General features: G+C 38.4%; 1 protein-coding gene across 4 annotated transcripts in view; it reads right to left on the bottom strand.

Moving 5' to 3' along the window:
• LOC149747754 (neurexin-1-beta) overlaps positions 1–17,570 on the bottom strand; it is a 546,613-nt gene that overhangs the window by 491,790 nt on the left and 37,253 nt on the right. For 2 of the 4 annotated variants that reach the window (XM_022573880.3, XM_022573879.3), the window contains exon 1: positions 1–17,570. This exon is cut by the window's left edge and continues 53,745 nt beyond it; it is cut by the window's right edge. The exons of the other annotated variants lie outside the window; for them this stretch is intronic. The gene's annotated coding sequence lies outside the window, so the exon portion shown is untranslated. 4 annotated transcript variants of the gene reach the window in all.

Raw genomic sequence — 17,570 nt, 5'->3', positions numbered from 1 at the left:
CTCTTGCCAAAAGCTTTGTTTCCAGATACTCTGGACAAATGTTCTGGTCCAGAAAAACTACCTCTTCCCCAGCTTACTACACTAAGAAGGGAAACTTTAAAAAGAGGACAGGATGTATGTGATATTTTCTTTCCTTCCACCCTTCACAAATCTTTTACATAGACACTGTATCAGGCCTGAACTACAAGATACACAGTTTCTTCTAGCTTCCATTTAAAGTAAGATCTTAGGGATCTTTCCACTTGTACATTTCCAGATAGATATCCCTCGACACAGAAAAGTTTCTTTGTCGATGTTGAATGGAGATGCAGGCTCAATGTGTGTGCTTGCTGAACACAGGAAGCAAAGACCTTTTAGAGGAGGGAATTAGGGACAATATAGAAAAGACAATGCTATTGCAAACAATGCTCTCCCTTCAGCTCAAATGCTATATTTGGCTTACACACTGACAAACTCCAAGAATTGGAAAGAAAACGAAAATGCCTTAAAGGCGGGCTTCCCTGGTGGCGCAGTGGTTGAGAGTCCGCCTGCCGATGCAGGGGACGCGGGTTCGTGCCCCGGTCCGGGAGGATCCCACATGCCGCGGAGTGGCTGGGCCCGTGAGCCATGGCCGCTGAGCCTGCGCGTCCAGAGCCTGTGCTCCCCAACGGGAGAGGCCACAACAGTGAGAGGCCACAACAGTGAGAGGCCCCGTACCGCAAAAAAAAAAAAAAAAAAAAAAAAAATGCCTTAAAGGCAACACAAACTTCTAGGGACACTGGGATTTCCTGAGCATAGAGAAAAGGTTGCAAAGAAAATAAACAAAAGTTCCTTTCCATTGTGTGAAAGTAATCTACGTGTTGGTCAGAACTCAGTTTGGGAACTGAAACAAATCTGGTTTTCACCAGAGCAAATTTTCTATTCCCTATCTGCAAATAGAATTGGAAACCAGAAGACCTAGGTTTGGTTGGGCTCAGGTTGACTCCTGACTCACATGACTCGAACTCAGTGCTTAAATTTCCTGAGGAATTATCAGATTTGCATGATAAAAATATTGTACTCTAAATAAATACTAATTATAGGAAAAACAGTAATAGCTAACTCTTAATACATACTTCCCATTTGTCAGTCATTTTTCAAGGTGCCCTAGCTGTATTAGCTGTATTGTTAATTTAATCCTCACAAAACCCTTCATGGCAGGTAATGTAATTATCACTATTTCACAGATGAGGAAACTGAGGCACAGATTGGTAAATCACTTGCCCAGGATTATGCAGCTGGTATTTAGTGGAATCAGAATGTGAGTTCTGGAGTCTTGCTCCAGAGCGTATAATTTTTCATGTTAGTTCTCCTCCTCTGATACCTTTTCAATCCCTAATTTTGATTTCACATCATGTTTTCCCAATCTTTTCTGCTTTCTATAAACTCTTGACACCTCTGGCAGTAAGTCTTTAAATAATGGTTTCACATCTATTGGGAGGAGAGAGGATGGGAAAACCACCATAAAACATGATGGAACTTTCAGGAGAAGACACAGTCGTAAATTCGATCTATTAAAAAGGAAGAAACAAAGACGAAAAAGTTAACCCTTAGGAAAAAAGACATACTTTTAAAGCCTATATGGATCTTTTGTGAAAATTCAAAGGCAATGTTAAACAAAAATGGTTTTGATTGTCTTTTCCAAAATATTGTTCCTTATCTCTTGGGCATTTTGTTGACAGCACCCAAATCCCACCCTGCTTTAATGACATCCACTTTTCAGTGAGAAACTCTATCTTTGCATATATTTTACTGTTTGACTCTGCAGTCAAGAGGGATCTTCATGGCCATGTCTAGCCAGATGTCAGTAGGATCTGAGTGAAGAGCCAGGAAAGGAGACTTACATTCATTATAAACTAATGACATACAGGGATCAGGTAGGTCCACATGCATAATTAATGACTCTGAGTTCAGCATTTCTGTTTAATGCAGAGAGAGTGATTGCACAATATTTTTCCTCTGGTTCTTCTTATCTGATGACTAATTCTGTTCCATGTACCTCTGAAACCATTGGCTAAAAGGAGTGATCTATTTGGGGGCTAGTCTACCAACCAGGCTATAAGTCCAACCTTCAAATACAACTTTAACCCATGCAGTATTCCTTTTTCACGGTGAATTTATGAAGTTCAATTTGTACGTTGATTGATCATTCTGGAAAACAGGAAGACCTCAACTCACAGGCTTGAGAACTTAGAACACTGACTCCGGTGCCTACAGCTTTACCCACCACCTCTGGGTCACAGGGAATGAAAAGGGAGGCTATTTCCTGCAGACACTATGATAAGCCTATGGATGTTATTCATTACACATCTTTTAAGAATTAGTAAATTCCCCATTTTTTAAATTCCTATGGTCTCAGTCTTCTAATCTGACAAATGATGGGAAAACCTATATTGTTTCTATAATCTTCCTCGTCTCTGTAAAGTTAAAAGATTTACTTTTAAAAACATGTGTAACATTTTTTCTTTGTCCCAAGATATCTTTAAAGGTTTTATAGACTAGTCCCCTCTGAACATTTCTGTCATCAACCCGCCACTTTTCTGCTCAGAAATGTACAATGACTTCTCACAGGAAATGATAGCATTATCCCCTCTGCATATGTAAACTACACAACCTTCAAGACACAAATAAACTTCTGGCTCAACTCACTGTTTTCAGCCTCTCTGCTATCATTCCTCTCTTCAACACCATAGTCTTTATTCTCTGTACAAAGCTTGTGCTTCATTGTATTCTTATTTGCATGATATTATTCTTTTTATGTTTGTCTTTCCGAGCCAATTAGATTATATGCTAAATAAAGACAGTGGACTCAGTAAAGACTTGCTGTCCTTCACATATTCATTCAGTAAGTGTTTTCAGTGTGTACCATCTATATGTCAATCTGGGAAATATAAGAATAAATAAGCTGTAATCCCAGCCCTCCAAGATCTCACTATCTAGAGTGAGAAAGTCTGGTGAGAATAAGGCGATAAATTGGGTGAAATAGTTTTAGGGGCCGCTGTGAGGAATACAAATTAGAGTCCACAACAGATTAATACAAGAATTTCCAAGCAGCAATGAGAGTCTGGTTGAGGTTATGCCTGGCACATAATCACAGTAATAAAGAATATTTATTGAGCATTTACCATGTGCACAAGATGTGTTATCTCATTTAGTGCTCACCACAACTATAGGCACTGTTTCCATCTTCATTTTACCAGTGATGGAAATGCAGCTGAGGAAGCAGGTGTTTGCCCAAAGGTCGCACAGCCTCCACCAGACAGCTGGGGCTCTGCAGAACAGTCTGGCTCTCAGCTGGCTTTAATTACTCTGGGCTACTTCCCCTTGCTTAGTTGGCGCTCTTTAAGTGTTTGTTGAGATTAGAGAGTATGCAACAGCCGTGAAAAATATATTCTTCAACAGACTCCAAAGCCCAAGGCCCCCAAACATTTTGGACTAACATAGATTTTGTGCGTGCGTGTGTATGTGCATGCACGTGCATATGTGTGTTGGAAAATAAGTTACAGTTCATATTGCACTTTCTTTTGCGCCCTCCCTTCCCAATAGCTAGAGCTAATGGGTGGGAATGCTTTATGCCAATTCAAGTGTCTCACCCCCCATCTCTCTCTCTCTATGTATATAATTTACATATTCTTAATCTGATTGTACCTTTTCAGAACGATATAAATAGAATGAGAAGACTAAATTGAAACTGCTGACACAAAAACTGAGAACACTAAAGACAATTTTGACATATGGAGTTTTTGGAGTGGCATTCTGGTTTATCTTTGGCGGGGCGTTCTTTATGGACCTGCTCGAGTCTGGTGCATGCCAAAGCCCAAAACGCAGCTTTCCCCTTGATTTTTCTCCTATATAATCTCCATGTGGTCTCCAAATGCTTAACCCTCCCCACCAAATGTTGTAAAAATCTGTCTTTTGATCTCACAGATGGAGCTTGCGCCCCTCGGGAGAGAAGCAACTCACCAAACACCATTCTCCTTAGAGTTTCAAGGCCTTATAGATTTTCTGACCAAACCTGTTCATCCTCCTTTACTCATATGACTTCATAAGCCAATGATAACAAAAATAAAATAAAATAGATTCTCTGTTTCTGTTTGGCTCCTGATGGCTAAGCCTTTCCTGCAAACAAAGCCTGCTTCTCTAGCTGTGTTCTTGGGTGGTGCTGTAGGGTAAGAGAAAGTGGCCATTTGCAGCTCTTGATTATAAGTAGGCTTTCCATTCCCAAAACTACAAGACTAAAGAGATAAACTTAAGCATCCTCTTCTTTCATTGTGACAGCATCATCTGGACCAGTTTAAACCTTCTAAATAGTAGATAATTGTACAGTTGTTAAAGACTTAGAATAAGAAACCTCCTTTTTGATTTTAGCTCTGCTACCACCAACATATTTGATTTTCCAGATTTTAGCTTCCCAGATGACACAATGTTAAGTTCACTGCAATAGTTTCAAGCAAGAGAATGTAGAGTGCTTTGTCAACATATGCAAATGATTAAATTTGCTATGAGATGAAATTATATGTTATCTGACAGATATAATCAGGCAATTACTTATAAGTGGACATATCTTTTTTCAAAGTTTTATCATGTTACTCTTCGGTTAAGGGTATTTTTAATATTCATTGCTCCTTCATTAGGAACAGGACAGAGTCCAGAGTCTCCAAGTCTCCCTCCATTCTGCCTTCAAACACCTGTCCAACCTCATCTTGACATTCCCTACAGGAACCCTCTACTCTTGCCACACTGCTCTCTTTGTTCTATGCCCTTCCCCTCAGTCCCTGACCTGCTACCTCCCTTCTCTCTATCCCTCCTCCTGCCCTGCATTCAGGCAAGGATACAGAAGTTCCACAATCCTATTCTCTGATTTACTAAGCAATTTTTAAGGCCTCTGCTAGACACTGAGGATGGAACAAAGGAAAAGCTAGGGTTTCTCTCCAAATTACTTTCTTTCCTGACAACAGCTAATAGAACTTGAAGGTCTGGCTGAAATTCACTTCCTCCTCAAAGCTTTCTCTGCTCTCTGGCCTGTGTACTCTCCTACTTTTCTGAATCCCTATTGTTCTTATTTTATAAAACACACATGTGACACCTGCCGTACCTACCATCTATTATGAGTTAATTTTGTACCTATTTGCCCCTCAGAAGTGTGCAGGATGTCAACTGCACAGGTATGATGCATGTATATATATCAACAAACTCTTGTCATATGTTGTATATTCCCAAGTAAACATCTGGAGGCAGGGACTATTCACACACTCATTTTTCGCTCACAAAGGCCAGCACAGTATGTATTCAGCAAAACAAATGAATAAATAAATGAATAATTGTGCTTTGAATTTCCATAAATATTATTTTTAAAGTGCATATGTAATATACATAAAATTCACATATAATGTGAGTGTAATAACACCAGGTATATCAATACAATGTAAAGATTGTGAAGACAGCTGATGCTGGACTTCAGCAAAGTTCATGTGAAGCCTATTAACTCTGGAAACCATTCTTATACATACCAGAAATGATTTACAATAAAAAATGTTATTAAATCTCACAGATACCATTAACCTTTCCCACCACTCCCTTGACACTTTATAACTAAAAGTGGAGCAGATGCATGAAATATGGTTCTCCATGAAGAAGTAAAAGACAATGACACAAAACACGGAATGACAGAAAGCGACAGCTTCCTAGAAGCAGGGTATGTGATGGATTTTCTTATTTCTTAAGAATGAAAGAGAAAACAATTATTATTAACTGGAGGTCTTTGTATAAAATCAGAATACAAAGTTCACATTAAATCAATTAAGAGTTATTTTTAACTCCACAGATTAATCCATTTTCCCATTCACAGAACTCATTTCTTTGTTCTTTGAACTTTAGCAACAAGAACCCAGAGGTTACAGTAGAAGGTATGTTTTTTCATGGCTTACATGGAATTTAGTCACTGCATTCTCACCTCACTTGTTTGACAAAGTACATTATGGATTGGTTGAAACAAGCTGTTGCATAATGTGACTACCAGAAGCTGTGATGAAGATACCATTTGTTCCAACATGCCTAGCGTGCACTGCACAGGTTCTGTGGATGTTCTGATGAAGCGTGGATAATGATGTGAACTGAATCTTCAGATCTATAGCGTGTTAGGCTACAGTCTCACTAGAGGCATGTGGCGTGTTAAACAGAGGGATGTCTCATCTGCCATTTATATCTGTTTTAATCACAAGATTGAAAAAATGCAAACATGAAATAAGCTACTGGGTAAAAAACATAAAGGTCTCTCTAACTGTAATTAGCTAAATAACATCATAAATAATCATAAATATTGATGCAGGACCAATGTTTTATCACTTATAGTTAGACTGTACATTTGGCATTAATTCAAGAAGGTCTCAGGACATGGTCCCTCACAATGTGATATGTCTAATTACCCAAAAACGTAAAGGAAAATGGACAAAATCTGTAGGAGTTTGTTAGTTTTGTCACTGTGAATGACTTTCAAATTCCCTATTCCTACTTTTATGAGCAATTGTTAGTAGTTATCCAACAGTATGAAAAAAATTAAACTTAGAATGAATGCTAATTAGAAATAACCAAATCTATTCAGTGTCAATGTTATTGATTAGAAATAACCAAATCTATTCAATGTGAAGAATATGGACATGTTTTAAACAATCTTCCTTAGGGAGCTTATCAGGTTGCTTAATACCAAAAGCTGCTTCTGATTTCTCTGAGCTCAGATTTTTGGGGAAAGTGGAGCCTACTGTGTAACCATGTGTATGTCTATCGGTCTGTGTGTCTGTGGTGTGTGTACAATCATGTACATGCGTGTGCGTTAAACTACTATAGGGATACTTCAAAATCCAAAATGACGTGCAAACAACACATTCAGAGCTGTGATTAATGTAAAACTTTTAAGTTGAAGATTGAAGGTATCTTAATTTCTTTATCTCTATCTCTATATTTATCTGTGTATGTCTTTTCCTCCTTTTATTTCTTTCACAGATCAGGGATACTCGAAAAATTGAGAAATTGAAAAGCAGGGGGAGAAGTAATATAGAAATATTGGCTGAAATATTTATTTCTGAGATGAGAATAAAAGAAAAATAGAATAGATAGAGAACTGAAAGGCTTCAGATGGGACAGATACAAACCAGAAAACTGTAGACCAACTACAAGTAAGGTTTATTTATTCATTCAACAAGAATCTGTTTAGTGTCTACTCTATGGCAGCCGTGTCCTAGGCACTAGGGATGCCATAGTAAACAATATGGGCAACACTGCCTGTCCTTATATTCTAAGGAAGGGAGATAAGCAATAAACAGAATAAATAAGCTATGTGGTAAAACAGATGGCCTTCTGTCCTATGGAAAAAAAATAAACCAGTAAAGATAGTGGGAGACTTGGAAGTTGTGGAAGTGACTTTAAGTTTTAATAGAGTCATCAGAGCAGGCCTCACTGAGAAAATGAAATTTAACAGGGAGGGAGACAGAGGGAAGACAGGGGAGGGAAAAGTTGGGAAGAACAGGTTGCAAGAAGAAGAAGGCTGGAGAGCACTAATGTGAAGCTGGCCTCCACACCTGTTTAGATTAATTGAGTTCCCACTATTTCTCCCAGGTGCCCTCCCCAAAGATCCCTTTTCAGATTCATGCCCTCTTTCATTCACTATAGAGTTAATGATTTTTATCTTCCTTCTCTTTTATGAGAAAAATGGAAATAAACATTATAACCTTTCATTATTAAGATATGTGTGCATCTTTCTCAGAAAGCTACAATTGGCATTTTTGTAATGAATTGAATCTGTAATGCTTAAGCAGTTTCATTTCACAATCTTAATAAAAAAAAAAAGCAACGGCTTGCTTTTTACTATTATGTTTAAAATTCAGAGAGGGACCTGCCCACTGAACCCACCTTAAATGAGGAAAGAGGGACTTCCCTGGTGGCACAGTGGTTGAGAATCCGCCTGCCAATGCAGGGGACACGGGTTTGGGAAGATCCCACATGCCACGGAGCAACCAAGCCCTTGCACCACGACTACTGAGCCTGTGCTCTAGAGCCCGTGAGCCACAACTACTGAGCCCAAGTGCCACAACTACTGAGCCCGCATGCCTAGAGCCTGTGCTCTGCAACAAGAGAAGCCACCGCAATGAGAAGTCTATGCACAGCAACAAAGAGTAGTCCCCGCTCGCTGCAACTAGAGAAAGTCCGTGCGCAGCAATGAAGACCCAATGCAGCCAAAAATAAATAAATAAATAAAATAAAATGAGGAAAGAGATGGTGATTGAATTTCATTTCTGCCTCTAGTAACGTTACAACAAGGGCCAGAACCATTCTTCCCTACAAGCAGATGCCCAGCTGTGGGCTGTTCCCTCTGTATCTGTCTTCCTCCCCACCTCCAAAAAGAAGAACTTAAAAAAAACAAAAAATAAGGGCCATATGCTTTTGATCTGCTTGGACATTTGAAACAAAAGAGATTTCACAAACAGAATACTGAACTAGATGTGGAAATATCTGAATACTGCATAATATTCTATTGAGTAGAGGATAAAAGGGGCAGTAGAAAACCTTTTCGACTCATCACTGTGTTTATCGTTAAACTAAAACTTCTGCTTCTCTGTTAATATTGATAGACGGCAAAATTGTCCTGGTCTAGAGAAAGTAGCCACCCATGATTTTTGACAATGTCTAGAACCCTCGTGTTCAGCTTGGTCCTAAGGACTGCCATTCTGCTTTCTCCCAAGAACTGGCATTCTGCTTGGTAATAGGGACCATACTTAGTTCAGAAGACAAACTCCATGCTTACACAGAGGCTGATGGATCAGAACGCAACCTAGCAATCATAATCTAAATAAGTGTAAAAATACTTTGGAAGCATATGGGAGGGGCACATAACTTGCATGGCAGGGAGCAGGCAGGCAAGGCTTTCTTAAAGCAGCAGCTTCTGAATTTAGGCCTGGAAAGAGAGTAAAGATTAAAGAAATGAAGAAACATGTTGAGGAAATAACATGTGCAAAGTCCAAAGAGTGCTTATCCAAGAACTACAAGGAGTTCAGAGCTGTAAAGACAAGTGTGAAGTATGAAGAGGGGATGAGGCACAGATAGGGCTGGTGAGGGAAAAATGTTAGATGATGGCCTTGAGGGTCAAGTAGAGAAGGACCATCCTGAAGGCTACATGGGGACTGGGGACTGGGCAGTTGTAAGCAGGAAAATGAAGTGACATTTTAGAAAGATTACTGGTTCCAGGAGTCTACTTGAGAGGTCATCTTGATGATGACCTGAAGCACCATAAAATCTGGAGAAGGGAAAAAAATGGATTTTTCCTCTTGTATTCTAGAGTTATTTAGGAGATGAAACCAGTAGTTGATGGAATGTGAAGAAGGGAGAGGGTCTCTGTTTGCACCACTGAAGGAAAGCCTCTTCTTATACCTTTAAAGTAAACAGGGGTCACCATTGAGCCTTGAATGGGCAACTCTGAAGTATACCTGCCCATGAAGGATCATCCAGAATGAATTTGGTTCAGACTCATTCCTCAACGCGTATTCTCCCCCCTCTGTTGCCTTTCTCAATACGCAGATGTTCTATTTTATGTGTAATGGTATTGCACATTTATCGGTCGTCAGACCTCCGAAGAAAGATGTTCATTGATTGACTGACATTAATAAGACACCTGAGAAAGGGAGCTGTTCTTTGCATTTGACAGGTAGTTGGTAAAAAGCTGATAGTTTGATTAGGGCCTTCCCAGGAAGCCCAGTGCATTCTGATTAGCTTGATCATCTTTTAGTTCTTTTCTCCTTGACTTTATAACTGTCACTAAAAAGTGAATTTTAAGGAAGTTATATCTTTGTACAGGTAAACTCTCTTTGTAATTCACCCCATAGAACAAATTTATCCAAATGGTCAAGGGCAATCAATAATATTTTTACTCCATTATCAACTTTTACACTGTGATAGAGAAATTATTCTCAAATACAGGCCAAGATTCATATATATATTTTTAATATCTAGGATGCTATAATCACAAAGGAGTTACAATGTATGCAGCACGTCCATTAATCTGCTGTGAATACACCTATGAACATGTATAAAGACATGAATAGTTTATCATATTTTTATCATAATCAACTGACAAATATTTTGTTATATTTTAATATTTTTATTTTTATAACTTTAATCATATTTTCATCATTTTTGTTGCAAAAGTCTTTTGATTCTCCTTTGAAAATTTCCAAGTCAAGTCTATAAGTAAAGGTAAAATATACAATTAATGAGGGGGCCATGATTTGCAAGGCTGTCATCAAATGAATGAACCCAATGATCTGAGTCTGACCTAGAAATCAGATGTCACCACTTGATCAAGAAATTCCTTCCAGTTTTGAAATAGAGGTATAAATCATCCCAGTATCAAGGTAGTGAATCCCAGGCTTGAACAAATAGTATATATGAAAGAGATGCAGGAACACAGATACATCTTTCAGAAGGCATACTCAGTAATGGGTTTGGGGCCTGGAATATCTATTCACAGACATAATATGTGATAGTTTGGCTGCTTAGCTAAACTTTCACACCCAGTAACTCATCTCTGCATCAGTTGGACACTAACCTGAAATCTCATCGGATTCATCTTGGCTCAGTATTAAAAGTGTTTTATGCTAATAGTACAAGTGCCATTATTATCCAAGTAACTGCTATTGACTCGTAGTATCCTACTATTATTCTGGGTATTCCATTACATTTTTATCCAATTTTCTTTATTTCTCAATGTGTTTTCAGGGAAAATAAGGAAGGAAGGAAGGAGGGAGGGAGGGAGGGAGGAGACATTGAAAATGAAACAACTTTGCATAGATACAATAGTTGGAATAAATTGGAAAATACTTAAATCTTATTCCTTATAAAATACAAAAGTTAAGAAAATAACGCTCAGCCACAAAAACTACAGGAAGCATCTATTTGTATCTCCTCCTAATACATGCTCTTATGAGAACACTTTATAAATTTCGTAGTTAAGGTAATGCACTTTTTGAAGCCACAAATTTATTTGGTGCAAATAACACTGAAATAGCTCTCCTCTATATCTCAGTTAACACTCCTACATTGCACCAAATAAATCTGAACACACTGGTGAGACAGAACAAGTGATCAGGCCCGCCTTACGTGTGTAATGGGAACCATATTAGAGAAAGCAAGAGAGCAGAGATAGAGAGGATTTGGGGAAGGAATAAAAGAGACCAAACATAACACAGAGAATTCTCATCCTTCTACAAAAATAACAGAGCTAGAGGAGGGAACGGAAACAGATAAAGAAAATTAACATTGCAAAGAGTATAGAAGGTATCCATGAAAAGTACAACAAAGACAAAAACAAAAATCATGAGTGGTTTCTGTTGCAAGCAAAAGTTATTTTGGATTTTGTGGACTATTGCTGGAGTGTTTGCATTTCTCTGACTTTGGTGAATGGAGAAACAAATGTAGATGAGCCACCTGTACTCATGATACCTTACTTCATTTATTTTCAGTATTAAGCTGACCATTTGAAATATCTCACTTAAGAGTACCCCAAGGATCATATGATTTAACACTGTGTGATAAAGAAAATCCTATGCAACCCACATACCTTTCTGGTCACCCATAATTTCCTTGTGCCTGCACTAATGAATCAAGGTAAAGGAGTAGTAAGAAGGCTCAACCATGTAAGTTTGTTCCCTGTTTGCTATGGTGAATCATTATTAGTTGTAATCATAATTTATCACACAAAAAGGAACTCTTATGATGGTTAAAGGTAGAAGGATTCATAATTAGCACTAGTACAGCAGGAATAAATTTGGACTTTTCCAAGCAAGCAGATGTGTCTGGTCACCCTAGCCAAAACAGATGAGGTGTTTTTTTTTTTTTTCTGCATAGCTCTATCCTTCTAGTCTAACACATCCTTATTTAGAAATATTGCAACTGATCTCTTATTGCTAGATGGGGCAAGAGTCTGATTTATGTCAAATGCAGAAAAGTCTGTCCCCCTCCCCCATCCCCTGGGTGTTCATAATGTCAAAGGGCTTTTACAGTGAGGTTGTACTATGTCACATTTCTACAAAGTTCATTATGGTGTCTGTAGTAAGAAAAGCAATTAATTGTGGTTTTCTATTTTGCATGCTAACATAGCAATTTTCAAACCTGTTGTACATTTCGGTAAGATATAATTTTCATCTATTTTCCCCTCCCCCTTCACATTCTAAGTGGAGCTACACTGTAATATAAATTCATGCAATATTAGATCAGTGAGAAAGTAAAGCCTTTCTTTTGCCTATTAAGCAAAGAACATATCTTAGGAACACCATACATCATGCTTGTCAGAAGATTCAAAAAAATCATTCTGAATAGTTACCTTGTCTATTATTTAGAAAGCAGACATGAAACAATATAATTCAGTTGGGCTGCATGTATCTAATTTGCATATGGCTGTCTTTTTAATCTGAGTTTTCACAAAATGAATATAATTAGCAAGTTTCAATTTATCTTCAAAACCACTGAACTATGTTGATTATTTCCAGGATGACATCACCCGTGTGCACTAGCATATTTGGACTCCTAAACAGAGTGATTCAGTGGATTTTGTAGCTAAACAAGTGAATGTTGCAAGTTAAAAAGTGACAAACTCGTCAGCCATACAAGATGCATAATTCATCATGAAGAGATCAGCACTGTAGCTTTATCCTATTTTCCCATTTTTTTCCTTTAATGAAATAGGCAATTCAAGCAAACCACAAATGATTTGGTGCGGCCAGCTTATTAGTCTGTGACCATTGATTAAAAAAAATAAGTAATCAAACTCTTTAGAGTCACTATATGGCTATATTCTCTGTACTTCTCCAATTTGAGCTCCTCATTTAACTCTCCTTCATGTATGCTCTCAAAGTTACAAATTCCTCACATAATGAACTATCTCTGACCCACATTCTCAAGGAGCTTACCTGGGCTAGGATGTTTGACTTTAAATGAATGATAGTGAGAGACATCACATTTAACTTGTCAGCTATAAAAGAAAACGTGTAATTTATACGACAATACATTATTTAGTGATATCCAACTTTTAAAAAATTGTACAGTTCAAATATGTGGTTCTGGAATGTTAGAGATGCTAACTGCACAAAGTGTAACATGATAATTGACATAATTTCTTCCCAAAATACCAATTTGTATCGCCATGAATTCAAACTATAGCCTAGAGTTAAAACAAAGGTAAACCATTTAATAAGGGAACATGTATTGCCGATGAGCTGAATATTTTTCCAGAGAAAGACAAACCATGAAGTTAAACAAAAATAAAACTGGTCTTCTTTAGAACTGGCATTATTAGAAATATTTTAGTACATATGGAAGCAAGTATCATATCTGGACTTTGAACTGGCAAGTTCAAGCAAGAAATCTCACAATGACTCATTTCTCAATTGAAGTTACCATTTTAGTCTGGCTAATCCAATTTTGTTTGCAGCGTTGGCTGTAACGTTGGTCTAGTCTAGATTTTGTATTCAAAACACACAAGCACTGCAGGATATTTCACAACTGCTAATCAGTCTAACACAATTACTTATCTAAGTGCAGATGAAGGTTTGATTAGTGATGTGCTGTTTCTCAGAATTGTCGGTTTGACCACAGCAAACCAGGACCATAAATATAGTTAAGTAACACAGCAAAAGCTGAGAGGCAGATCAGCTAATAGAAGACATACACCAGGTGGTTACACAGAGCTATCTTTAGACATGAAATATGTGCAAAAATTTCCCCAGACTTCCTGACCACTCTCAGTTCTATATGCAAGTTTGCTTTAGCCTGAACACTGATGTTATACTGATCGTCCTTAAATGTCACTTTAAACCTAGCATATTCCTATTGAAAACATGGGCCTCACTAGTCAAACTACAAAATCTAAAGCCTCGCCTTCAAATTTCACCACAATCTGGCATAAACTAATATTTACAGTCCATCATCCCACAGTTTTCTGCTTTGAATCCTCGACAACTCAGAATTACTTATCCACTCCTCAGTGAAACATATTCCTCTCCCGCCTTCCTATATTTGCTCAAGCTCTCTCTCCTTCCTGGAATTCTGTCTTCACTTTTGTCATTGAATCTGTGTTCTTTCACGTGACTTATCTTACTCTTATATCCAGAAGTAAGCCCTTGAAAGCAGCGATGTGGATATATTCCCCAGCATGAAAAATGTATTTCCGAACATATTGGGAGTTCTCAAATAATTGGGGTTGATCAAATCTTCTCCTATCAACTCTCATTTCTTTTGGTTGAACATGCTCCACCTCACTGACTCTCCCTCAGCAATAAGTGCTAGTGCTACTCTGTCAGATTACCCATCAGTGCCGTCTGGCTTTGTGTCCTCAATGGACTACCTTCCTCTACCTTTAGCAACTGGAAGGCAAGTCACCTTAACAAGCTCAACTACTAGAAATGAAGAGAGAGAGAACATGGTACCTGCTCCATTGTTCTGGAAATGAAATCAGAAATAGAATATGGAAAATTTTCTCATCATGAATTCATTAATCAAAAATCTTTATTGAGCACCTAGTATGTCTATTAGGAGCTGAAGCTATAGTAATGAACAAGGCAGAGTCCCTGCCCTTGAGAGCTTACATTCTTGTGTTGGAGGTGGTTAGTGGTGATAGGGAGACACATAGTAAGGCATCAGATAGTGGCAACAGAGTCAATGTTATTAAGGAAAAGAAAGCATCATTTAAAGAAAGATAGCCAAGAGTGAGGAAAGAACTCTCTGAAGAGGTGACATCTAGGCAGAGATCTGAAGATGAGAGCAAGCCAGTCATTCTGGGAGCTGGGTGATCACTCTGGTGTCTGGCATAGGGAAAAGCAGGTGCAAAGGCCCTGGGGTGAGATCCAGTTTGCCCCATTCCAGTGGAGGAGTTAGGCTGCCTGAGCACAGGGGTTTAGAGAAAGAGTATAACAAGCGAGGGCAAGGGTCTTTCCAACAGTAGCCCCCCAACAGTCGATGACAAAGCCCCAGCTAGGCCAGCTGGCATCATCTGTGATACTAAAGAAAGTTTTCTTCATACACAACAGCATAAGCACTACTTGATTTAATTAATCAGATGGCTTCTATTAGCACTTTTTATAATGCCCAATTCCAGGCTAAGCTTTGTGGAGAATACAAGAATACTGTACCCATTTCTAATGGATTTAAGACCTGGATTCATATTTGTACTGAAAACCTGCCTCATTGGCTTGTATCAGAGGCTACTTCTTTGCTCTGATTCTAATTTTCTGCCCTTGTATGAACTGGTTGCTGACAGATTAATACCAGTAAAGGCAAGTTTTTTCCTACTGTATAATGTATTTATATTTAAAAAAAAGAAGAATCTCTTCTATTAATTCACTAACGCTCTTCAGTCTTTTTAGTAACAAGTGGGAAATCTTCCCACTTTGATTTAAAGTTTCCTAACTATTTAGAAACAAGATACCAGGTCTCAGTAATAAGAAAAGTCTTGCTGAGAAACAGGCTGTAATTTATACCACCACTTCAGGCCATATCATGCATTTTGCTAGAAAAATAAAAAATGCCAAACTTCAATGAGCATGCCACTGTCTCCTGAGCTCTTTTGTGATAGAAATAATTAGTTTTAAAATATTCTGTCAAGATCTTAAGATGCAACAGTAAAACACAATTGCTTCTATTATATGCCAGTAGTTGCTCATAACAACTGGGAAGCTAAGACTTTATACTGGAACAAACTCCTTTCTGTTACATTCCAATCAATGTCTTGCCTTCGTTTAACCTACATGTCTGGATATCTGAGAAGTTTCATCTTATGGCTTGTTTAAATTATTAACATCCATTCTACCCACCAAACTTCCTGTCTTAACAGCTACTGTCTAGCTGTGGGCTTTATAATCTGTAAGTTATTACTTAACGTCCACCCCCTTTCTTTGGAAGGCTTTGGAGGCAGGTAAAGTTAGGTATGGGAGAGGTAGAAAACACTTTTGGTATTAAAGGCCAGAATGAGGCCATGGACGTGTACGGCTTCATCTTTGTAAAATTAAGATTAAGAGTGTGATGTTGAATCCTAAACACTTTCTGTTCTAGCCTTGTTTTTCTTTGTTAAAATGCTTTGGCTGGCTCCCTGTGATACATTTAACACCTCTTTCTTCTTGTGAGTTTGATCTAAGGATTTCCAAAGAAGCATGATGCCTCTGAGATGAAGAGATGTGCTTGTCACAGGTCACCCCTGACAGGGGCACCACTGACAAACCCGCTCACTTTTCCAAGAAGCGCCATTCTTTCCTAGAGTCCCGTGAACACGACTTTAGTCCTATTTTTCAAAAACAGAAAATGTAGACTACAATAAAGGAGGCTCACTGGGCATGCAAAATTGTGGACATCCTTATCACATCCCACCTTCCGCATCTCTCAGTGATACTGGTTGCAGAGACATTTTAAAATCCTTTCAGTAGGTAACTATTTGTACTTACAGCTTTTGTGGTGCCTGAAATAAAATGATATTACTGGAAGGATATGAGTCATGCGCTTCCTGGTAAACCCATCCTGTCTTTTATGATTTTCTAAACTGTTTTGTGGAAATTCCAAGTTTTACTTTTCTCATTAGAGAAGTTTATGAGGCTAACTTTCTGGGATAGAACTCCAACTGCTAAAGCTTAAAGGGCTGCGGATGCCACCAATAGTGTTTTTATTTTTTTGCGGTACGCGGGCCTCTCACTGTTGTGGCCTCTCCTGTTGCGGAGCACAGGTTCCGGACGCACAGGCTCAGCGGCCATGGCTCACGGGCCCAGCCGCTCCGTGGCATGTGGGATCTTCCCGGACTGGGGCACAAACTCGTGTCCCCTGCATCGGCAGGCGGACTCTCAACCACTACGCCACCAGGGAAGCCTCACCAATAGGGTTTTTTAGTTACTGCAACTACAAGAGACTGTCTAGGTGAATGATCTAGTTCTGCTAATAAAGCCAAATGGCATAGATGGCTTTTATCAATTAAAAACATTAGTGTCCTACTATTCATTTTCACAGGAAGACAAACTTTTTAAAAATTCACTTAATGTATCAAAAATCCTCCTTACAGTTAATCTAATTCTTGATTTATTTCATAAACGAATTTTAAGAAGCACACCACATACTTTGCACAATTCTACAGCAACATGTTGTGTCATCTTGTTTTCCATATTCACACCTCCCAGTGCACAATGATATTTATTTGAGAATGGAGAGAAATCTCAGAAGCATAAGTGAGTTCCACCAGGACAATTTCCACATCTAATGTACCAATTCTTTAGAGGTCAGTCTTGTAAAATTTTCCCTCTCATTTTCCCTGAGGGAAGCAGTTATTTTTGTTGCATTCAGCCCTGAAAAATTCTACTGCAAATTCAGTCCCTGACCCATGCCAAAGAACAGCATTCACCCAAACCTCAAGGTGTTTTTATGGTATGATACATTTCAAATGGAGTCTATTTCCCATACCACCACCATAACTGACAAAATATACATTCTCTTTGCCTCATGCAGTCTTTCTCTAAATTCACAGCCTTTCCTTCAAG

The sequence above is a fragment of the Delphinapterus leucas genome, chromosome 13 (genome assembly GCF_059928025.1).
Source record: "Delphinapterus leucas isolate spDelLeu-1000000601 "Yukka" chromosome 13, BTC_Dleu_Yukka2, whole genome shotgun sequence".
NCBI lineage: Eukaryota > Metazoa > Chordata > Mammalia > Artiodactyla > Monodontidae > Delphinapterus > Delphinapterus leucas.
This window is presented reverse-complemented; position numbering and strand designations above follow the sequence as displayed.